At 42.9% G+C, this 24,884-nt stretch overlaps 1 long non-coding RNA gene and 1 pseudogene across 1 annotated transcript in view; one reads left to right on the top strand and one right to left on the bottom strand.

Moving 5' to 3' along the window:
• Window positions 1-24,884, bottom strand: part of LOC122541879 (uncharacterized) — a 370,918-nt gene that overhangs the window by 196,748 nt on the left and 149,286 nt on the right. The gene's annotated exons all lie outside the window — the stretch shown is intronic.
• LOC148137438 (uncharacterized) lies at window positions 468-1,796 on the top strand (annotated as a pseudogene).

Raw genomic sequence — 24,884 nt, forward strand, 5'->3', positions numbered from 1 at the left:
TCGCCAACCGGGTCAGGTCTGCTCTGGAGTCGGTGATTCACCCTGACCAAACCTGTGCTGTGCCGGGCAGGAAGATCGCTGAGAGTCTTGCACTCCTCAGGGATACGATCGCCTACGTGCAGGACAGAGGGTTGGACACCTGCCTGATCAGCCTGGACCAGGAGAAAGCCTTTGACAGGATATCACACAGGTATATGAGAGATGTTCTCTCCAAAATGGGCTTTGGGGAGGGAATCTGCAATTGGATCAGACTGGTCTACACCAACATTGTCAGTGCAGTCTCAATCAATGGGTGGGAATCAGATAGCTTCCCAGTCAGATCTGGAGTCAGGCAGGGCTGCCCTCTCTCTCCTGCCTTGTTTGTGTGCTGCATAGAGCCATTTGCCGAGTCCATCAGGAAGGATGCGAGCCTGAGAGGGGTGACTATTCCTGGCAGCGGGGGTCTGCAGGTTAAGGCCTCCCTGTACATGGATGACGTCGCCGTTTTCAGCTCCGATCCGCTATCCGTGCGCAGACTCATGTGCATATGTGACCAGTTCGAATGGGCCTCGGGGGCCAAGGTAAACCGAGGCAAGAGCGAGGCCATGCTCTTCGGGAACTGGGCCGACCAATCCTCAATCCCCTTCACCGTCAGGACTGACCACCTGAAGGTGCTGGGTATTTGGTTCGGAGGGGCTGGGGCGTGCGCCAAGTCTTGGGAGGAGCGTATCAGCAAAGTGAGGCAGAAACTGGGAAGATGGAAGCTACAGTCACTCTCCATCGCGGGAAAAAACCTGGTCATCAGGTGTGAGGCACTGTCATTGCTATTATACGTGGCACAGGTCTGGCCTATTCCCAGAACCTGTGCCGCTGCAGTCACCCGGGCCATCTTCCAGTTTATATGGAGGTCAAAGATGGACCGGGTCCAAAGGGACTCGCTGTACAAAGATCTGGGCAATGGGGGAAAAAATACACCCAATGCCACCCTCACCCTGATGGCCACCTTTGTGTGTGGCTGCATCAAGCTGTGCGTGGATCCCCGGTATGCAAACACCAAGTGTCACTACATACTGAGGTTCTACCTGTCCCCGGTGTTGCAAAGGATGGGCCTGGCCTCGCTGCCGCGGAACGCTCCGAGTAGTTGGACCGTTCCGTATCACCTGTCCTTCGTGGAGAAGTTTATGAAGAAAAACACCTTTGACCACAAGTCCATCAGGAAGTGGTCAGCACGTAGTGTCCTTGAGACCCTTCGGGAAAAGGAGAGGGCGGGTCCTATCGAGCGGTTCCCTGAGAAGACTGTCAAAGCCATTTGGCAGAATGCCTGATCACCAGAACTTTCCAACAAGCACCAAGACATGGTTTGGCTGGTGGTGAGAAGGGCTCTGCCTGTGAGATCCTTTATGCACGCCCGGACTCTCAGCCGCACCGCACGCTGCACTCGAAGCGGCTGCAGGGGGGACGAAACTGTCACACACTTCCTTCTGGAATGTGCCTACACAGAGGAAGTCTGGAGAGGAATGCAGTGGTGTTTGTCGAGGTCCGTCCCGAGCAGCGCCGTGACGCGGGACTCCGTGCTCTACGGCCTGTTCCCCGGGACGCACACCGAGGCGAACATCAACTGTGCCTGGAGGATCGTCAACTCGGTGAAGGACGCTCTCTGGGCGGTCCGAAACCTGCTGATCTTCCAGCTGAAGGAGTTGACCCCGACTGAGTGTTGCAGACTGGCACATTCCAAGGTCCAGGACTGCGTGTTGAGGGACGCGCTGAAGCTTGGGGCAGCTGCTGCCAAGTCGCGGTGGGGAAAGACCACTGTGTAAAGTCTGCCTGCCTAAAGAAGAACAGGGGGCCCACGCAGTCATTGGGGCTCTGCTGACGCCTCAGCTAAAAATATAATCGTACAGACCTGTAAATAGGAATGATTACTCTGTTTTCCTGTAAATGTAAATGGAATGTTTACATTTGTATGGCATGTCCAACTGTACAGATCATCAAAGTATTTTATGAATAAAGTATATTTTTGAAATAAAAAAAATCAATTGGGGATAGTCAGAATAATTTTGTTCAGGGAAGGCCATATCTTAGTAAATTATTTGAGTTTTTTGAGCAAATAGCAGAGAGAATTGATGACAATAGTGTTATGGGATGTTGTCCACATGGGTTTTAACCAAGCATTCGATAAGGTCACAAATGGCAAACTGGTCAGAAAAAGTAAAGCCTTTGGGGAGCCGGTGGATCCAAAAGTGGCTCAGCGACAGAAAACAAAAGGCAATGGTCAATGGATGTATTTGTGACAGGAAAGCAGTTTTCAGCAGATGTTCCACAGGACTCAGTGTTGGGTCCCATGCTGTTTGTGGTAAAAGTCAACAATTTGAAAGAAACTATGGGAAATTTGTTTGGGGACTTTTCAGATGAGACAACAATGATTCATGTAGTTGACGGTGAAGAGGATGGATGTCAGCTGAAGGATAATAACAATGGTTTGGGTGAGTGGACAGAAATGGGATTCAATCTGGAGAAGTGCGAGGCTATGCATTTGGGGAGGTCAAACATAACAAAGAATGAGCAACAGATGGAAGGGTGCTGAGAGGGGTAGAACAGGGGAGAGACATTGGAGTGCATGTCCACTGGTCCCTGCAGGCAGCAAGACAAGTGGTCGAGTTGGTAGAGGAGGCATATGCGATGCTTTCCTTCATTGGGCAATGTAATGAATGCAAAAGCAGAATGTAATGCTGGGACTATATAAGACGTGTGTTGGGCCATAGCTGGAGTCTTATACACTGTTCTGGTCACTACATTATAGAGCTGATTTACAAGACTCTTCATTGAATCCCTGCAGTGTGGAAGCAGGCCATTTGGCCCATCAAGTTCACACCTCCCAATCCTCCGAAGCTCTTCCCCTCCACCCCTGTAACCCCCATGGCTAATCCACCTACCCTGTGCACCAGCTTAGCATGGTTGATCTAGCTAACCTGCACATCATTGGAAACCAGAGCACCTGGAGGAAACTCACACAGACATGGGGAGAACATATAAATTCCACCCAGATAATGGCCCAAGGCTGGAATTGAACCCAGGTCACCAGCACTGTGAGACAGTAATGCTAACCACTGAGCCACAGTGCTGCCCCAATCAACTTGTATGACCTTTTAATGACACTACTCCATGGCAGATGGGACTTGAACCTAGATTTTCTGATTGAGAGCGAGGGACAATAACATAGTGCCACAAGAACATTGGTAAATATTGAACATGGCGAGAACACTAACTCTTATCAGAACTTGAACAACCAAGCTCTGAGGAAGGATTGAATAAGCTCTGGCTGTTTTCTCTAGGTCAGAGGAGAGCTGATGGAAGACTTCATTCCTATGTACAAAATAATGAGGAGATTGGATAGAATGAATCCCCCCAGTGAAGATGCCAATGATAGAGAGGACATGAGGAATTACATTTCTACCCCGAGGGTGGTAGATGGCTGGAATTTGCTGCACTGTTTGGTGGTTGAGGGAGAAATGCTCAACAAATTTAAAATTACCTGAAACTATAATCTGCAAGACTATGAATCGGGGCTCAAACTTGGGATTAGAATGGACAGCTAGTGTACTCCAGCGAAAGTGAGGACTGCAGATGCTGGAGATTAGAGTCAAGAGTGTGGTGCTGGAAATGCACAGCAGGTCAGGCAGCTACCAAGGAGCAGGAAAATTGATGTTTCGCGCAAAAACTCTTCATCGGGAATTACTCAGACAGCACAGACACTGTGGGTTGAATGGCCAACTCCAATTTCTCTATGGCTCTAAGCTCCAGCATCAGCAAAAATGCTTGCTGTAGGTTTCCCTTTGAGATTTTCTGTTTCCAATCGTGCCACAGCAATGGACAGTAGGACAACTTGATGCCAACAACTCACAGGAAGCATCATTGCTGAGACTAATCCCCAAAGCAGTAGCTCAGATTCCTCCTTAGACACGCTGATAAGGAATCTCTACAACCATTCCAACAAAGGGACAGTACTCAAAATGTGAAGTCGTAATCAGTCTGATTCTTTTTTCAAATGTGCATGAATTGGCTGTGTGTTTGCAAACTTCATTTCTAATTTTGAAACCGTGCACTTTGATGTCATTTCCAGCCTGCATATCGGAATTGACTACTTTTGTCAAATCACCCAGATTAAATGTCTCCAAGTGTCTGAAGATTAAATGTGTTACAGGGGGTCCCTGACTTATTCACGTCCGACTTACGATGGCTTGTACTTATGAACCCACACACAGTTTTAAAGTTTAAAGATCCAACATTTTCTGCACGTAAAAATGGCTGCTTTCCAATTTGAAACCAAATTAAATTGCAAACAGACTCTAGAATGGAAGCCAATCGCAACCTGGGGAGTGGTTATACTTTGAGTTGGCCTTACCATGATGTGTCACCCTTTAGCTCAGAGCATGACCTAAAAAGATGGAAGTTTCAAATATTAAAATGGACCACCCATCAAAGAGACCCAAGGATTCAGGTGCATAGTCCCATGAAAGTGGAGTCCCGGGTAGATTGAATATTGAAGAAGGTGTTTGGTATGCTTGCCTTTATTGGTCAGTGCATTGAGTATAGAAGTTGGGAGGTCACGTTGCAGCTGTACAGGACATTAGTTAGGCCACTTTTGGAATACTGCATTCAATTCTGGCCTCCCTGCTATAGGAAGGATGTTGTGAAACTTCAAAGGGTTGAGAAAAGATTTACAAGAATGTTGCCAGGGTTGGAGGGCTTAAGTTAAAGGGAGAGGCTGAACAGGCTGGGGCTGTTTTCCCTGGGGCGTTAGAGGCTGAGGGGTGACCTTATCAAGGTTCATCAAATTGAGAGGGGCATGGATAGGGTAAACAACTAAGGTCTTTTCTCCAGGGTAGAGGGGATCTCCAGGAGTCCAAAACTAGAGGGCACAGGTTTAAGGTGAGAGGGGAAAGATTTAAAAGGGACTGAAGGGGGAACTTGTTCACTCAGATGGTGGTGCGTATATGGAATGAGCAGCCAGAGGAAGTGGTGGTGGGTGGTACAATTTAAAAGACATCTGGATAGGTTCACAAATAGGAAGGGTTTAGAGGGATATGGGCCAAATTCTGGCAAATGGGGCCAGATTAATTTAGGATATCTGGTCGGCATGGACGAGTTGTACAGAAGAATTTGTTTCTGTGGGCTTTTAATCTCTATGACTCTATGACTCAGTCTCATCTGCTTTCGTGCTTTGGGCCTCATCTACATGTCAGGTACATTTTCACAGTCGGCTGGACATTATTACTACAAACTACATTGATTTACATTTACCATGGGTTTTTTTTATGAAGGGCAATTTGCATTTGGAGAAATTCCTGCACTTTATTTAAACTGAAGAGTTGTGACAGCATTTCACAACCCAGTCTCTTGTTGGCCACAAGCATCCCCCATCTATCTGGCAAGGGTCATTGGTCTTCATTGGTTCAATTACACAGTCTGAATTTTAAAAGATCAACATAATGCCATGTGAAATGTCAATATAGTGGGATGGTTCTTTCAAGGACCTTCTGAAGGGCACTGCCTGAGCTGTGAAGGGATCAGAAACCCAATCTCAACATTCCAGTAAAAAGTAGATCAATGTTCTCGATCGTGTAAATACTTGAAACAATCATTAAAACTTTTCTCACAAACCGTTCCTGTAGCTCTTCTCCACTGCCAGACAGATAACACAAAGCACACAGTAACTTGCAGTCATAGACACAATACCCGTTCAGTGAATCAATTTCTCTTCAGTTATGCAGAATGCTGTTGTGGAAATGTTAGACGGTTCTCAACATAGCATGGAACTGCACAGGACAAAAACAGGCCATTTTAGCCCAACTGGTCTATGCTGCTTTCATAAACTCCAAATGAGTCTTTTCCCACTACTGTACATTGAACCTTATCATTACCTCCTTACATCACATTTGCAGGTTGCCTTCCCGTGACAGAAAATGCTGAACTGCTGCTAGGTCTGCGTATATTGCTGGATTCCAAGCAGATTGATGGTTTGGGTTTAGATGGGCCCTTTTGAACAAAACAGTTGGGGCCTGTGCCTTACATATCGACATGGCTGACTGAATCATCTCTTCCAGAAAATTATTAAACTAGGGGATGATTATCACATGGGGCAATATAAATCTCAACTTTCAGAACAGAAAAGATTTAGGAGGATGTTGCGAGTGTTGGAGGGCTTGAGCTATACGGAGAGGCTGAATAGGCTGGGGCTGTTTTCCCTGCAGCATCAGAGGCTGAGGGGTGACCTTACAGAGGTTTATGGATAGTGTAAATAGTCACGTCTTTTCGCAAGAGTAGGGGAGTCCAAAACTAGAGGACATAACTTTAAAGTGTGAGGGGAATGATTTAAAAAGGAGCTAAGGGGTAATTTTTTCATACTGAGAGTTGTGCGTGTATGGAATAAGCTACCAGGTGAAATAGGGTGGGTGGTTACAATTTAAAAGGCATCTGGATGGTTACGTGAATAGGAAAGGTTTAGAGGGATATGTGCCAGATGTTGGCAAATGGGACTAGATAAAAAATTTAAGATATCTGGTCAATATGGGCGAGTTAGACTGAAAGGTTTGTTTCTGTGCTGTACAACTCTGTGACTCCATAACAGAATTAGGTGAACATTTGCAGATAAAGAAACACTTAAAGGAGCCTTGTGGTCCAGAAGGAAGATGACAATAGGTAGCTTTCAATGCGGAGTTAACATCTTGCTCACTAGTCAGACCAAAGCCATTCTGTGAATGGGTTCCATTTTGGAGTCCTTTTACAAACAGATTTGCTTGCAATTTGATTCACAGTACAGAAGAGAGATGCTCACATGTTCAGTCTTTAAATTTTAAAACCATGCATTGGAATGGATTCATCATTTTCTTCATTCTGCAACCCTCATTATAACTTAGAGCATCAGAATTAAGGAAGTTGATCACTAGTATTACCTTCATAGCTGATGGTAAAGCACAGAAATCACAGGATAAAATTGCATTGCCATCACTGAAACTTGTCTATTAAACTCTAATAACTGTAGGAGCTGTAAAATCAAGCTGGGTTAGCTTTGAGCAGAAGATTGAGTTGGGAAGATAGTGCCTCTTACTGCAATCTTCCTCTTCATCTGACACATCAGTGCTGTTAAGAGAGTAATTTCTGCTCATTGCGTTAAGGGTGCACTCCTGGGTGTGCATGAATAATCGTCTAAATCAATGATCGTAAATGGATCTTTATCAAATAGCCATAAACATTGCTTTAGGAGACTATGCAGCATAGAAATGTTGTGTCGGTGATTTATGTCATTTGTACATTTTCCACCAATGTTAAGTGGAATTGAATATGAAGGGAATTCGATCTTTGAAAGTAGGCTGCAGGTGAGCAGGTCATATTAATCAAGACCATTCAAAGAAGTAAAAGCCTCCTGATATTTGAAAGCCCCTAACATTAAACAACATCTTGTTCAAGGTGAAAGATTTGTGCACTAACAAGAAATGGGAGTTCACAATCAATGAAAAGATGTTGAAGATATGGATGGCCAGTGAAGCCTCAGAGTTCAGATACTGAATTTTCTGATTGTGTCCTTGCGAATGTACAAAAAGCCATTAAGAAGATCAACATCACCAGAGCTTTTGTTTTTAAAAAAGGAGCAGTGTTAAAGAAGTAATGATACGTTTGCATAAACATTGGGTGTTAGAATGTGAGAGAATGTAATTTCAGGTACCCTATTACAAAAAGGATATTAAAGGCACAAGGGATATACAGTGTTGATTCACCAAGAAAAGGCCTATGATGGAAATGTGAAGAGAAATATGAGGAGTTATAAGTGGCACCTTGAAGGTGTTGGCTCTGTGCTACCTACTCAGAGACTGACTGTAGATATCTTTGCAAACCGGGAGTACCCTCGACTGCCAATGATGGAGCAGGATCAGCAAGGCGCCGTGGGGAAAGACCACTGTCTAAGGTCTCCCTGTTGAAGGTAATTGGGATCTGTCCAGTTATCAAATCCTCCTAGTGTCTCAAATATATGTAAATATAAGTATTGTATGTGTAAGATAGGTCTTTGGTTAGAGTCGAAGTCCAATGTTTTGTTTATTTACTTGATATGCAAGTGTGCAGAACTGAAATGCTTTTGTGACAGTGTGCATATACAAAAGGGATTTTTTAATGAATAAAATATACTTTTGAAAGAAAAAAAAGATGGAGCAGGATCAGTTTTCAGGAAAATCCTGCCCCCAGGGTTGCCAGTGAAACAGAACAGGCAGAGAACTTGATTCCTCAATATGCATTTCCAATGGATTAGGCTCCACTCCAGGGGAACAAGGTTGCCATGGTAACCCTGTCCAATCCATATAAAAAATGAAGGCTGACAGAAAATTGGAGGTAGATGATCTAGACACTTATACGCAATGAACTCTCCGTTATCCAGCATGTATCCAAATATTCATTCATAGCATCATTTACAAGGGCAACATATGTTCTCCATCTCCAATTTCTCTTGAACTGAATGGCCATTTCAGAGGGCAGCTAATCACATTGTTGTGGATCTGGAATCACATGTAGGCCAGACCAGGTGAGGACAGCAGATTTCCTTCAATAAAGGATATTAATGAACCAGATTATGTTATTTTTTACAACAATTAATGATAGTTTCTTCAGCAGCTAGCAGCATTAGTTGATTATTTATTTCAGAGCAGATCTTTCGTTGGTGAGGTCAGCTTATCTACAAATACTCTTTTGACGCAAATGATGCCATCCCCACCAGTAGGTAGCTCAGCTCCAGATATTTCTCCTGAAAACAGAGAAACGTAATGAAACCCTTCCCCAACAGTAAGATGTTATACAGTCATAGAATCATGCAGCACAGAAACAGACCCTTCGGTCCACCCAGTCCATGCTGACCATAATCCCAAACAAAACTAGTCCCCAGCTGCCTATGCTTGGCCTATTTGCCTTCAAACAGTTCATATTTATGTACTTAACTAAATATCTAATTGTAACTGTACCCACATCCAAAGTTCATTCCACGCACGAATGACTATCTGTGTAAAAGAATTGTCCCCCTGTCTTTTTTAAATCTTTCCCCCTCACCTTAAAAGTATGCCCTCTCGTCATGAAATCCCCCACCCATAGGGAAAAGACACCTGCCATTACCTTATCTGTGCCCTTCATGATTTTGTAAACCTTTATAAGGTCAGCCCTCAACCTCCTACGCTCCAGTGGAAAAAGTCCCAGCCTATCCAGCCTCTCCTCATGACTCAAACCTTCCATTCCCGGCAACATTCTGGCAAATCTCTTCTGAATCCTCTCCATCTTAATAATATCCTCCATTTAACAGGGTGTCCAGAACAGGACTCAGTACTCCAGAAAAGTCCTCACCAATGTCCTGTACAACCACTATATAATCTTCCATTGGTTTTCACCTGGGTCATTGTATAGATAAAAGTGCTGTACGGACGGATGGTTGGGGTCAGTACCTGTTGAGCTCATGTCTGCAGTGCAAGGCAGTCCCTGGGATTTGGTGTTGTTGTGTCAAAGGCAGAAATCAGATGAAAACAACCAACAGAGTACAGCAGCTTCGGACCCCTTCATCAGTTGCCAAATTCAATCAGCTACCACAATAGCCTTGGTGCTCTTGTGGTGAAGTAGTAGCATCCTTATCTCTGGACCAGGAGGCCATGCTTCAAGTGCCACTTATTCCAGTATCATGCAATACAGAGACGCACCACAGTGGCCTTCCATCGTTAGAGAGGAGAATCAAGGTTTCAATTGAACTTCATGCACCACATTTCACATCAGTTAACACAGAATATCGGCACGGTATTATTCACATTTTTCTGCATGTTTTAATAATTTGAAGATATCTTGCTGAAGAGTGTAGGAAACCAGCAAAATGATACTTTCAGAGAAAGCTTTGGTCAGTGGATCTTCTGGTATATAAGTACAATGTTTGAGAACTAAGTTGGTTAATTCAAATATTAGGTCTCCCAAGAGTCACGGTTCCTATTATTGGGGAATAGTTATCTCTGCGCGCTACTTGTTTATTTTGAATGTGGCTGTGAAGCGATGCTGCCTGGCAATGTATCTCCAATGTAGAGTGACCCTACAGCAATGACATGAACATAAAGAACTCGCATTTACGCAATACATTTGAAGATTTCAGATAGTCAAAGCACTTTACTCCCAATGAAGTGCTTTTGGAAATGTAGTCACAGTTTTAGTGAAGGAGTCCTTGTGGCTAAAATTGTACACAGCAAGATCCCATATTGTGCGCACGGGTCAAATTAGCGTTAGTCTGCCAAGTACTGTTTCTTGAGTCTGAGCTACCTTTTTTCAGATTTTTTTATTTACAGCAATGTAGATGCACCCTTCTTCCTCAACTCTGATAGAATGTTAGCCTTCTCCCAGAGCTCTCCACCTCATCATGTGACACCAATACCATCATTGCATCATTATTATGCATAGAAAATAGGAGCAGGAGTTGGCTGATAGCTCATTATTTTACAACGTATCCAGCCAATTTGTTCTTGATGATGTCCTTCACGGAAGGAAATCTGACATCTTTACCTACGCTCCAGCGGAAAAAGTCCCAGCCTATCCAGCCTCTCCCCATAACTCAAACCCACTTATCCCGGCAGCATAAGTTCAGGCCCACAACTGGTGTGGTTGACTGATTCTTAATAGCCCACTGTAATGGCCTAGAAAGCCACTCAGTTCAAAAGCAATTAGAGATGAACAACTAATGGCTGGCTGACATATATCCGAAAAGACATTAATACCTCTTCCGCGTCCGGTACCAGAACTAGACTGCACAACAGAATGAATAATATTTTTCAATGCAAACATCTTGAAGTTACAAGCTAAATTTTAAACTCTACTTTCCTCTATCAACCAAGGGGGCAACTGCATGATTTGCAGCTAACAAATTTGTACAGCTAAGCGCTTTTGAAAGCTCAGAAAGTGGAGTCGGTTTCATTCATTGTAGCCTGTTTAGCCAGCAGTGCCTTGGCCAATGTCAAGCAGATTGTCAGTGGGAAAACTATGAAACTGACATCATCACTTTCCACAGACAGGACAAAGTCTTTGGTCAAAGATTCAGAGGCTGTGACAAATTGCCCTGGGCTTAAATATTTGCATTTTGCATAAATAATAGAACTAATAATTGTAGGAAAGAATTTCCAGAAACCAAATCACTCTGCGATACATTTTAGAAGTTAATACTCAATGGAGAGCAATAATTGGTCCCAAGAGCTTAACCAGGGCTCCTTACAATGATCTGATTGTTTCACAGAATGACAGAGCGGGCAGAAAACACACTTTAATTCACCCTTCACATCCCTTTACTTTCAGTATTAACCCATTTCTTTTTAAAATCATTCAATGGAGTCCACTTTAATGACTTCTTGTGAGGAAATATTTCACACTCTAATGGGCATGGTAACTCAGTGGTTAGCACTGCTACCTCACAGCACCAGGGTCCCAGATTTGATTCCACCCTCAGGCAACTGTCTGTGTTGAGCTTACACATTCTCCCCGCGTCTGTGTGGGTTTCCTCTGGGTGCCCTAGTTTTCCTCCCATCATTCAAAGATGAGATTAGGTGGATTGGCCCATGGTGTCAGGTGGATTAGCCATAGGAAATGCAGGGTTACAGGGATGGGGGGTGGGTCAGGGTGGGATGCTCTTCGCAGCATCAGTGTGGACTCGATGGGCCAAATGGCCTGCTTCCACACTGTAGGGATTCTGTGAAAATCTTTTCACCCCTTTCCCCTCAGCTCCTTTGCATTGGTATCAGCTCATTTGTTCAGCACCTTTAAAAACTGGTATACCTGTACACTCTGGTCTCTCAACTGATTCTGCTGCATCTGAGACAATTTATTACCATGTATTGCATCCTGTCCCCATATAACCTTCAAGACCCTGGTGAGGTGATAGTGCACCAGCAAAGTGTGGAGCACAAATGCACATTGTTTCAAATCCATGTGTGGTGTTTTGTGTAAGTGAATGTACAGCTTGATTTTAAAATATCCTTAACCTCTTCCGTGTTTCTGTAACTGTAACCCTTTATTCCTAATAAAAGCCTAGTCAGGTCTGTGTTCTGCTTGTCCATTGGCCCTTTATATTTTGTCAAGTTGGATTGCCAAAAACTCTATTAATAATTTCCATATTGTTCCCAACTAAAGTCTTGCATTAAATCAATATTTTCTCCTTTCTATTTATACCTCAAAAGATGTCTCACCTGCTCTAATCACATGTTTGAAATGGTTAGATAAAAAGTATAGACATAATGTACTATTTTATTGCCTTACTTACTTATTCTGCAGACAAAGTTCTCTCTGGTCCTCTATTTAAAAACTTATCATTTTACCCTTATTCTTTTCTCCCCAGTAAAAGTAATAATTTGATAACCAAATTTACCAGCGTGGATAGGGATCAAACCTCTGAACATGATACAATGCTCTTCATTGCTTTCATTGGTCACTGCATTGAATATAGGAGTTGGGAGGTCATGATGCAGCTGTACAGGACATTGGTTAGGTAACTTTTGGAATATTGCGTTCAGTTCTGGTCTCCCTGTTATAGGAAAGAGATTACAAAACTTGAAAGGGTTTAGAAAAGATTTACAAGGATGTTGCTAGGGTTAGAGGGCTTGAGCAGTAGGGAGAGACTGAATAAGCTGGGGCTATTTTCCCTGGAGCACCAGAGGCTGAGGTTTATAGTGTTTTATCAAATTATGTGGGGAATGGAAATGGGTAAATAACCAAGATCATTTTTGCAGTCTCGGGGAATCTAAAACTAGGGGGTAAGGGTTTCAGGTGAGAGGGGAAAGGTTTAAAAAGAACCTAAGGGGCAACTTTTTCACACAGAAGATGATGTGTGTATGGAATGAGCTGCCAGAGGAAGTGGTGGAGGCTGGCACAATTACAACATTTAAAATGCGTCTGGAAGGGTTTATGAATAGGAAGGGTTGAGAGGGATATGGGCCAAATGCTGGCAAATGGGACTAGATTAGGTCAGCATGGACAAGTTGGACCGAAAGGTCTCTGTCCTTAATGTACATTTCTATGACTCTGAATGTTCCTCGCTCACTCAACCAAGAGTACTCCCCTCCCACGGAGGTATTCTAGCCCATTGTTGAGGATTATGCAAATGTCTCTTAATGATTCGGCCCAGATGTTTCAGGGTTTATTTGTTTCAAATGCTGCCTTACCAGAAAGAGATAGCATCGAGAGCTAAGGCAAGAAGGAGCTGTTATGACATTGGGTGGAGCGTTTAGAACGGTCATCGGTTCTCTGTATCAAAGCAGCCGGGGAGAAAGCGCCAGCAGGTTCTCAGCTGAGATGGAAAGAGAGTCAGGAGCGTTGTTTCATTAATTAAAATTATTCCTTCTTTTTGAGCTTGTAACCCTGCAGGATTTCTCAAACTGTTAAGTTATATGGGAGGAGAATTGCTGTCAAGAAGGAAAATACAACCTAGCCAGCACGAGCCTTTTAATGCAGCACAAGGATACTGATGATCCCAGGCTAAGTCGCTGATGATGTCCTCAAAGAACACCCAGATTCACACTCTGAGAAACAGTCAGCCAGCACCTCATTAAAGATTACATTCAGGCTGCTGCTGTGCTCTGCCAGTCACATCCCTCTCTCCATCCGTGGTGACTGCAATCAGATACTAACTAACATGCGAGTCACATCCAATGCTCCACTGCCGCAGTGAGCTGGAACATGCTTGTGCTCTCAAGCAAGGAACAAGGACACAGCAGTGAGAGGGAAATCATGATCCAGCCCTCTGATACGGTTGCCATTCCTGAGCAAGAATCTTTTGCCAGTCTTGCATATTTTGCACATATTCATCTGCTGTCTGTCATTGTCTGCCAGCAGGGTTCCTTTGATCTCTGTGGTAGATGCATAATGTGGTTCTGGATGTTATAAACAGGCAGTTGTCAGCATACAGACAAGACTGCCATATGATGAGCTCAGAAACTTTTGTCTACTGATTAAATATAATTCTTAAATACCGTTTTCATAAATTGTAACTTGACCATTAGAAACAGCTCGATAAAGAGGCTTCCTTCTCTGGCTTATCTAATTAATCTCCTTTATGTTTGTGGCTGTAAAATGTGTATCACTCGTGCAGAAGAACAGAAACTGAAAAATTAAGGCCATTTCTCTCTGCATGCACGCCACCCGGACTGATGAACTGAATACTCACAAGCTGAGAATTCATTTAAATGTAATTCTTGGTGTTTTCATCCAACTAGTTTGCAATTTTAAACCTCTTCAAGTTGCAGGTACTCATTTGCATTGTAGCCTATTATTGCCTCTGCATGTAAATTGTAACGGATTTGCATACGTGTTTACATGCAACACCTTCATGAATTCATTAGCACTAACAGTGAGGAATATATCAGGGCCTAAATGAAGGGGACTCATGTTTCTGACTGCACCAGCTCTGTTTGAGCAACATCACTGGATTGGCATTGAATATTAGAGGGATTAGAGTTGGTCCCTGAAAGGATCTGAAAGCGTTATCACTCGATTGGCGGCAGGAAGCAACACCCACCACAATAACGTAAGGCCATAAGAAATAGGAAGAGGAGTAGGCCATTCGGCCCCGTGAGGCTGCTACACCTTTCGACAGGATCATGGCCGATCTGACATGGGGACATGGTCAAAGAAACGAAAAAGCTTGTGGGAGATAGACCTGGGACTCGCGTCTGCCCGGCAGACTCCATAGTAATCTCGGTTCTATACATGTCAGCTGCAAATTGTTGCACTTGTGCAATAAACTTCACACTGTTCACTGAACAATAGTCTTCTAGTCAGACCAGAGAAGTAGATATTCTAATCCACAATTGGCCACTTCAGACTTGAAGGAACCCACAAACAACATGGTGACAATAGTGGCACTTACCACCACATTGTGAGCAACTCTTTTTCTAAGCCATGCCGAACAAGAGAAATTAGAGTTTCAGCTTTCAGGCAAAAATAATACTGATTATCCAGAGGTGTCTTGAGAAACAGATATCGCTGATTGCTGATGATGACAACCCTCACAGACCTCATGGCAAAGAGACAATTCAGATCCAATAGAAGATGGAGGTAATCTCCAGCTCTGAGGCAAAGGCACAGGCTGCATTGTGTGATGTGCTGTGGCTTTAAGAGCTGTATCTCGTCCTTTTTTTTTGAAGAGAGATTTTAAGGCAGAGGCATTGAGCAATCTACAGAGCCACTAGAGTAAACAACTTGTGAGGCCTTGGGTTTTCTAAAAGTTGGAACAATAGAAGCAACCTGAATGGGTGTGGTTAGACTCCCACAAAACCAGAATGTTTAGTTTTAACTTTCAGCATTTGTTGTTAGGATCTTGAAGAATTGAAAGATATTTTTTTCCATCTCTCAATTACAGCCAAAAGCTGAGAGTGCTTTTCCTAGGCTACTGCAGTTATATCTGTTTTCTGAATATGCCTTTAGCCAAGGGTGTGTTTAGGGGATGTGACTATATTGGAACAGTTAATTAGTAACAGTTACTCCACCTGTTATTCTGTTAAGTTTTCCAATTCTTTCTCTCTTTTGTTGCATTTAAATTATAGAAGTAGAATTCCCACAGTGCGGAAACAGGCCCTTCGGCCCAACAAGTCCATACTGACCCTCTGAAGAGTAACCCACCCAGACCCATTCCCCTATATTTACCCCTGACTAATAACCTACACTATGAGCAATTTAGCATGGCCAATTCACCTAAACTGTATATCTTTGAATTGTGGGAGGAAACCCATGCAGACACAGAGAGAATGTGCAAACTCCACACAGACAGTCACCTGAGGCTAGAATCGACCCTGGGTCCCTGGTACGGTGAGGTAACAATGCTAACCACTGAGCCACCGTGCCGCCCGTGTGTGAATGAATAAAGTGTGTTTTGCTTTAAATCCAGTAATTTGACCAATTGATTTGCATCTGGAATGCAACACCTTACATTTAACTTTAAAATTAAAACAAAGGTAGTGTCTCAACTATCTTTTGAGGGGTTTGGCCTAGTCCATAACAGCTGCCAGGCAGTGGTGGTGGACCTGAGACAGTGTTAGATTAGATTCCCTATAGTGCAGAAACAGGCCCTTTGGCCCAACCAGTCCATATCGACCCTCTGAAGAATAACCCACCCAGACCCATCCCCCTCGTGCACCTAGAACTATGGGCAATTCAGCATGGCCAATTCACCTAACCTGCACACCTTTGGACTTTGGGAGGAAACCCACACAGACACGGGAAGAATGTGCAAACTCAACACATACAGTCGCCTGAGACTGGAATCGAACCTGGGACCCTACTGCTGTGCGGCAGCAGTGCTGACCACTGAGCTACACTGCCACTCGAATCAGAGAATGAGTATTGCATGAGTTAAAGCCAAAAATATCTTGTACAAATGGGAGAACATTAAATGATGCAGTAATTCAAGTTGGAAAGTCAATAATTTAATCAAGGTTTCAGCTCCTTTTGGGCATCACTGTCACATTGTGCAGATACCACGAGGCAGCACTGGGAAAATGTAATTGAGAGGACCATGAGGAAAAAAAATCAGCCTATTCTGTGAGTTATAACCTGGAAAATCTTTGTTACAAAGATATCCCCACTAAAGCTGCAAAATATACAACAATCCACACTGAAGTATGGGAGAACTGCTGTTACCACAGAACAAAATAATCTTTAAAGAAGATAAAATATCCAGAAGCTATGGCATCAGAAAACAAATTGCCAGGAACTTTTAATGGGCCAAATGGACTGCAAATTTGGACTTTCTGGAGAAGTCAATTCTTGAGATATAGAACAGCTTTTAAACCAGATTATTATAAGGCAGAAGCTGAACATGTAACTACATTTCTGTACACAATTGCAAGATGTTAAAAACCATCTCGTTCAAGAGAGAACCACAGACCTTAGACCAGCAGAAAGATAGGTCAAGTCAACTTCTAAATATATTTGAAAACCTCAGTAGGTCTGGCAGCATCTGTGGAGAGAAATCAGATGGAACGTTTCAGGTCCAGTGACCCTTCCTTGGAACTGAACTGGGTCCATTCCTCCACTGGGAGGACAGTCAACAAGTTGTAAAGTCAAAGACGAGAGGGAGATGTGGGCGTGGTAAATGTAAATATAACGCATCATTTTTTTAGATAGTCCTACAAGACTGAGCATAACATAAAACAAAGGTGTAACAATGTAATAATTACGAGGGAACGTTCTTTGTGGGAGATGTGGTGTGGAATCTGACAATCTCTGAAAGGATTAATATTTGATTAAAAGCCGTAAGTGTCACCCAATGTGAACAGTCTCCAATAAATGTCAGTCATTTTCATACAACTTCAAAATAGTTGCAGTGATGTGTTAAACCTCACATTGTTTATTCATTAAGACTCTTCCAGTTAGAACTGAAAGGTGGATGCTCTAATCTAAAGTTGGCCACTTTAAGGGTCGAAAGAATTCACACACAACAATTGGGACTGTCAGAGGAGTAAATGAAAACAAACACCCTGGAAGGAATCAAATGTCACCGCTCAGCTCTGCAAAAACAACTTAAATTTATAGAACATCCTGACACTTTTGTAGTGGTGTTACCAAACAAACTTTGACACAGAGTCACATGACATAATCAGCTTAGTAATTATATCCAAAATTATTGGCGAAAAAGGTAAGTTTTAAGAAGCATCTTAATGGAGGGAAGAGAGGCAGAGAGGTTTAAGGAGTGACTTTCAGAGCTATGGTCCTGTCATGATTGCCAGTGATAGTGCATTAAAAACAATGGGATGGCGAGAGACCAGAATTGAAGAAGCACAGATATCTTGGAGTACTGTAGGAAATCCTTGAGATTAGGTGGGGAATTGAGTGGGGGGAGTGTTGAAAACAAGGAGGACAATTTTAATACCAAGGCATGACTTAACTCAGAACCTATGGAGGTTGGTGAGCACAGGGTTGGTGGGTGAATAGAATTTATAAAAACATAACTAAGGACAAACATCTGAGCTTTAGTTTGAACTGGTTGACAAGTATTGTACGTGTGGAAACTTCAGTTTAGGTTTCCTGCAGAATACAACAGAATGGATTCTAGATGATGATTACAGGACAATAATCTACATAGGCAATGTCACACACTGTGCATGCAAAGATTAAGCAATTTATAACTGTCACCTCAATCCCCTGATCGCACTTGCAGCCTTCAAAATACTCTCTGATATCTTTTTCAGATAATAACATATTTGCTTCAATCTGATATCTGCTTGCTTTTTCATTATTGTTTAATATGCCAGCTGCAGCAGTAAGGGTGAATGCCAACTGTCAGTGCTTCCCCTGTCCTTGATGCATGGTGACATTTAAACAAGACAATTAACCATTGTGGCAACATTGCTGTGAGACTGTCAGGATATAGTTGGCAGTCGATTACTCCAATATTTGTATCTAGTGTGTTATTAATTCTTTGCACAATTATTCACACCAGCACCTAAACTCTAGAATACTTTGCTCATTGGTGGCATGACATCAACATTACCACAGATAATTTTAAACAAAATGACCAAGAGTCCCGGAGGTCACAATGGTGAAAAAATTATGCATGGATTTCGCTTGGTTAAAGAAGATACTGAAAAACGCCCTGGGAGGTATAGAAAAAAGTACAGGTTTAGGACTAGATGATTGATGCTACAGTGCAAATTGATTGCTGCAGCAAGTCATAGGAAATGGTATTTTGCAGCTTGAACAGCTTGATTATCTTTGTTTACAAAACTTAACTAATAACAAAATAACTGCTGTCTTATAAATTGTTGCTGAATTAATTATGGCATTACAAGAGGAAGCAGATAATCCAGTGGAACAAATGTATGGCATAACCTTGGAATACATTGTGCCTGCCATGTGATTGATATCGTGCCTCTGTTTGTGTCACGACGGTTGTAAGATCCAATTATTGATGTCACTCCATTAAGATCGTAGCTAATTTTAAATTGTGCATCACTTTCACAGATGTAAAATTGCGCCTTCTAAATCTGACAAAAGAGAATCAACAATAATATGAATGCAGGATTTCAGAGAATGCAAGTAAATTAAGTGATAACATCGGTTGCTTCTATTCTGTTACTACCTCTTTTAATTCGATTTTGTTATGCCATGTCTGTATATTATTGCAAATCCTACAAAGCTCACACATTTCCTTTCCACAAACCTCATATAGATCTTAATGGCACCTTAGCATCAATAAGATATCTCCCAATGTTATCATCTCAATCATCAACAGAAACAAGTGACAAAGCACCTTCAATGCAATAAAGTTTCCCAAATGTTTCACCAAAGCCTGAAAAATGAGGCACTGGAAAAGCACAGCAGGTCAGGCAGCTACGAGGAGCAGGAGAGACGACGATTCTTGATGAAGGACTTCATTCCTGATGAAGGGCTTATGCCCAAAACGTCGATTCTCCTGCTCCTGGGATGATGCCTGACCTGCTGTGCTTTTCCAGCCCCACACTTTTTAACTCTGATTCTCCACCACCTGCTGTTCTCACTTTCTCCAAGGAGACATTAGTGTAAATAGAGAAAATTTTGGATCAAAAAGGTAGATTGTAAGGAGTGTCTTCAAAGGAGAAGACAGAGGTAGAGAGTCAGGGGGCCAATTTCAGCCTTAGAATCTTGGCTGTTAAAGGTAAGCCACCAATGATGGGTGCTCAAGTGGCAAGAATGAGATGAGTGCAGAAGTCTTGGTGACTTGTGGAGAACACCATCTATCACAAGGTCAGAACCAGGATGTTCACTGATGATTGCACCCTGTTCAGCACCATTTCTGACTTCTTTGATGCTGAAGCATTCCAAGTCCAAATGCAGCAAGACTTAGACAATATTCCAGGTTGGGATGGCATATAGCAAGTAACATTCATACCGCACAATTGCAAGGGAATGACTGTCTTCAAGAGAGAATCTAACCATTGTCTCTAGATGTTCGATGGCATCACCGTGACTAAGTACCCAACTTTCAACATCCTGGGGGCTACCACTGACCATAAACTCAACTGGAATACAGGTCAGAGGCTCAAACTACTGCCGTGAGTAACTCACCTCCCGACTCCCCAAAGCACATCCATCATCTCCAAGACACAAGTCAGGAATGAGACGGACTACTCCCCACTTGTCTGGATGGGTAAGCTCCAACAACAAGTCTAACATCATTCTAGACAAAGCAGCCCACTTGATTGGCACGACATCCATAGATATCCATTCCCTCCACCATTGACACTCAGTAACAGCCATGGTATTATATACAACATGCATTGCAGAAATTCATCAAAGATCCTTAAAAGCACCTTCCGAACCCATGACCACCACCATCTAGAAAGACAAGAGCAGCAGACACATGGAAAGAACACCAGTTGCAAATTCTCCTCCAAGTCACTCACCATCCTGACTTGGAAATATATCGCCGTTCCTTCAGTGTCACTGAGTCAAAACTTTGGAACTCCCTCCCTAAGGCCAGTGTGAGATAGCTACAGCAAATAGACAGCACTGGTTCAAGAAAGCAACTGACCACCACTTTCTCAAGGGCAACTAGGGGTCAGTGACACCCCTGACTGAATTTTAATAAAAGTTGGAGGAGATGTGGAAATTGGGTTGGGATATGGTCATGGAGGGATTGGGAAACAATACTGTAACAAAAATGGAGATTGCTGGAAAAGCTCAGCAGGTCTGGCAGCATCTGTGGAGAAAAATCAGAGTTAATATTTCAGGTCAAGTGACCCTTTCTCAGAAGGACCTCACACAACCTGAAACATTAACTCTGATTTCTCTCCACAAATGCCACCAGACCTGGTGAACTCTATTTTTGTTTCTGATTTACAGCATCCACAGTTCTTTTCGTTTTTATGATGTTGAAATGCTGTTGTAGGTTTAACCCACTGGGATCTGCTGGTTATCTTCCTGAAATCCTTTTCTCAAATCTAGTCACCACAGCACTCCTTTCTCATTAGAGAGCGATGACTAGTGGTCGCTAAATATGAGGGTCACCATATCTCAGGCGAAGGGAGAGCCTTTCATGGTAACGTTAGCTGGTGCAGGAATTGAACCCACACTGTTGGCATTACTCCACATTGCAAGCCACCTGAGCTAAGACATCCAGCCACCTGAGCTAAGAAACCATTCTACTTCCTGTGTGTACAAAAACCTATGTCATGAACCAACCAGGGAGACAGTTATTGCAGGTAATTTAACAATATTAAATCTACATTTTCATTTTTACTTGAGCAAATGATTTGTTTTGATCTTAGTGGAAGGTTGGCTTTCAAATGTTAGAAGCAGGAGATGTTCCCACTCGGGTTCTGAATCAGAGTCAGTATTCCTGGAGTTGGTAAACCATGGCTAGGTGGAGAATATGCTCCTTTGGTAATGCCCTTTTGTCCTTTGCTGAGTGTGATTACCCAATTAGCCCAACATAGAAGCAGCTCTGTGCCATTGTTTTGCCCCACTAGTACTTCGATTGAAAGTACCTAATTTAATTTCACTTAAAGAGTTCCAAGGCCATCAGAGAGAGAAAGATTTATCCCACCGGCCTGGACCAGCCGCAAACGTGGGTCACTGTTCTAGGGTCCTCTGCAACTTCTCATTAATCTCTCTATTATGATCTGTTATGTAATTCAGTATAAAATGATTTCAATGATAATTTCCCTGCTCACAGGGCTGATCTTTCACAGGAATTAACATACCACAATATCAGAAGTAACACAACAGCAATCAGTTTCCGAATTTATTTGCAGATGACAGCCACAGGCAGTGGGCACTTTCTCTCAGACACATTAAGAACCTCACTTGGCAGGCCAGTCAGGAACTGTGACTTTGACAGTATCAATGGCGAGGCTTGGTGAATGGGTTTAAACTACTCTGTAACTATAAGGGAAATGAAATAAAATGAGGAACAATATGAACTCACAGTGCCTCAGATATGTAAATATAATCTTACACAAGTAAATGGTGCCTTTGGTTTGTTTATTGGATGGAGTCCAACTCCAATGTTTGTTTTTTTCCTATGCTATTGTAAGGAACTGAACTGCTCCAGTAACTATGTTTGTATTTATATTTTTTATTAATAAAATATACTTTTCATACTTAAAAAAAATTCCACTGGTGGCAATGTTTCTCCAAATAAAATCCTCACTTACAGTCCTACAGGCCTAAGCATGAAACAAGGCTCTTCAACCCATTGTGCCCGTACTGGTCAAAAACAATAGCCTAACTATTCTTAGTCAAATTTTCCAGCAGTTGGCAAATAGTGTTGTATCCCTTGGCAACATAAGTCCACCACGTTTATCATTATTTGGAGATGCAGGTCTTGGACTGCGATGCACAAAATTAAAAATCACACAACACCCATTGTTACAGCTAACAGGAGAATGCAACTTTTAAAAAAAAAATTTGTGATTTACACATGAAAGAAGTGAAACTATCAGTATTCCAACAGATGAAAGCCTCAACAAACAATTAAGATATTTTTCAATGTATAATTTCAGTTAAACTTTTGCCATAAATTCTGTGTCTGACAATGGTGCCCTCCACAACCACCTGATGAAGGAGCGGTGCTCCGAAAGCTAGTGCTTCCAATTAAATTGTGCTCTTCTGAACAAATAACAATAATGACATGTGAATAGAGTGTAAGCAATATCATGTGAAGTATCAAAAAGTGGAATTTAATTTTGATAAATACCTGTGACAACTGTGCTCTCAAGTCTCATGTTAATGACTGTGAAACAAAACTGGAAATTGAAACTCAGTAGGTCAGGCAGAATCTGTGGCAAGAAAGCAGAGTTAATGTTTTGAGTCCAGTGACACTTGATCAGAACTGTTAGCAGCAAGGAAAAAGTGGGATTTATGCTGAATACGAGGTTGGTTATTGTGGGGAGAGGAGGGGTGAGCTAATATGTAGAGACAGAGCCCAGAGAGACAGAGTGAAATAAAGGGATAGGCATACAAAGGCATTATTGATAATAAGCCAGGACAGAGGAGAAGCTGATTGTGAGAGCTGAGACTAGGCGCCAATAGGTTGGCTTTGCTGAAAGCAATCCATGTCACAACAGCACTAGGTGTGGGATGCGTAAAAAACATGGAAGGACGGACTCAGGCTCTAATGTTATTCACTCGATGCTGAGTCCTAGAGGCTGCAGGGTCCCCAAATGGAAAATGAGCTGCTGTACTTCAAACTTGTGCTGAGGCTCACTGGAACACTGCAGCAATGGCGGTGTGGGAACATGGTATGTTAGAGTGGCACGCTCCTGGAAGCTCAGGGCTGTTTTTGCAGCAGAAGGTAGGGGTTCTCCAAAGTGGTCACCCAATCTGTGTTTCCACTCCGCAATGTAGAGGAGAGCACATTGTGAACAGCATATACAGTAGGCTAGATTGAATGAAGTCCAGGTAAATCACTGCCTCACCTGAAAGGTATGTCTTTGGGCCTTGGATGGTGAGAAGGGAAGAGGTAAATGGGCAGGTATTACACCTTCTGCGATTGCATGGCAAGGTGCCATGGGAGTGTGAGGAGGTGTTGACAATGGAGGAAAAATGGACCAGAATTCCCTGGTGTTTCCCTGTCACCCCTTTGTCAGTCCCCCTGGTCCTCACTTAGCACCACACCAGCCTCCACATCCAAAGCATCTTAAGCTGCAATTTCCATCACCTCCAACAGGAGGCCACCACCAGTACAAATTCCTGTCCCATCCCTTGTCAGAAATCTGCAGGGACCATTTCCTCTGGGACACTGTGGTCTACTGCTCCTCCATCAGTTCTCCAACATCCACAGTTCTTTGTTTTATGTTAATGGCTATTGTGGAACATTATGGCCATGATGCAGAGACTCTCAGTTTAACCAGAAGGGTCTGTGATATCCATACCCATGCATTGTCACCTGACAGCACGTTTCAGGCATCTCTTGCCACATGATCGTATGTCGAGAATGTGTTGCTGGAAAAGCGGGTCAGGCAGCATCCGAGGAGCAGGAAAATCGACGTTTCAGATGCTGCCTGACCTGCTGTGTTTTTCCAGCACCACACTCTCAACTGTAATCTCCAGCATTTGCAGTCCTCACTTTCGCCTACATGATCGTATATGTTCACTCTGTATGGCAAACACACTTCAAATTTTACTTATAACCATGAGGGAAATCGCAAAAAGAGATTTGTAGTGGCTCAGACGTCTGGTTATGTTGCCAGGAATGACACACCATTGACAAAATCTCTCTCCATATGTCTATGATTCACATTAAAGGTGACAATGTCAGGGCTTTGGAATGTTGCTTCTTTTGGCTAGGTGACATTTCTAGGATGACACATGATGTACATTAGGTACGATGTAGGACTTCCCCACCAAGCTGTCTCAAGCTAAACAATCGCAGAGCTGATCTCTTGCAACGTGTGCACGTTGCAATCTTAAATCTTTGGAAGATTGGTAAATGTACTCTGCACCCCATAAATCTTTAGTTGGGCCAGCTGACATCACCATGAGCTTGTCGTAGAGTCAATACAACCTGGATGGACACAAAGACTACGCGACCCAGATTTAACATTTAGGTAAGAAAGGGAGGATGTGAGAAAGAGTTATTTTAATGCAGTGATGACTAGTAATTCAGTCCATTCATCCCAAGATGGCTTTCTTAGGAATTGTGGAATCACAGAAATCTTGTGGTGCTGAAGGAGACCATTTAAGTTCCTTCCTAAATGCCTCAATGGAACATGTTTCCACCAGGCAACACATTTCCAAACCTGCTATGTGAAAAGGTGATGTCTGTCTTTGTATTTTCTTCTTTTGCAAATCACTTTATATTTGTGTCCTCTCAATTTTGATCCTTTACGAGCGTGAACAGTTTCTCCCTCTCTACCCAGCCCCTACGTGACTTTGAAAACCTC

Source organism: Chiloscyllium plagiosum, unplaced genomic scaffold (assembly GCF_037043375.1).
Source record: "Chiloscyllium plagiosum isolate Xiang-an unplaced genomic scaffold, Cpla_swu_hap1 HiC_scaffold_43, whole genome shotgun sequence".
Classification (NCBI taxonomy): domain Eukaryota; kingdom Metazoa; phylum Chordata; class Chondrichthyes; order Orectolobiformes; family Hemiscylliidae; genus Chiloscyllium; species Chiloscyllium plagiosum.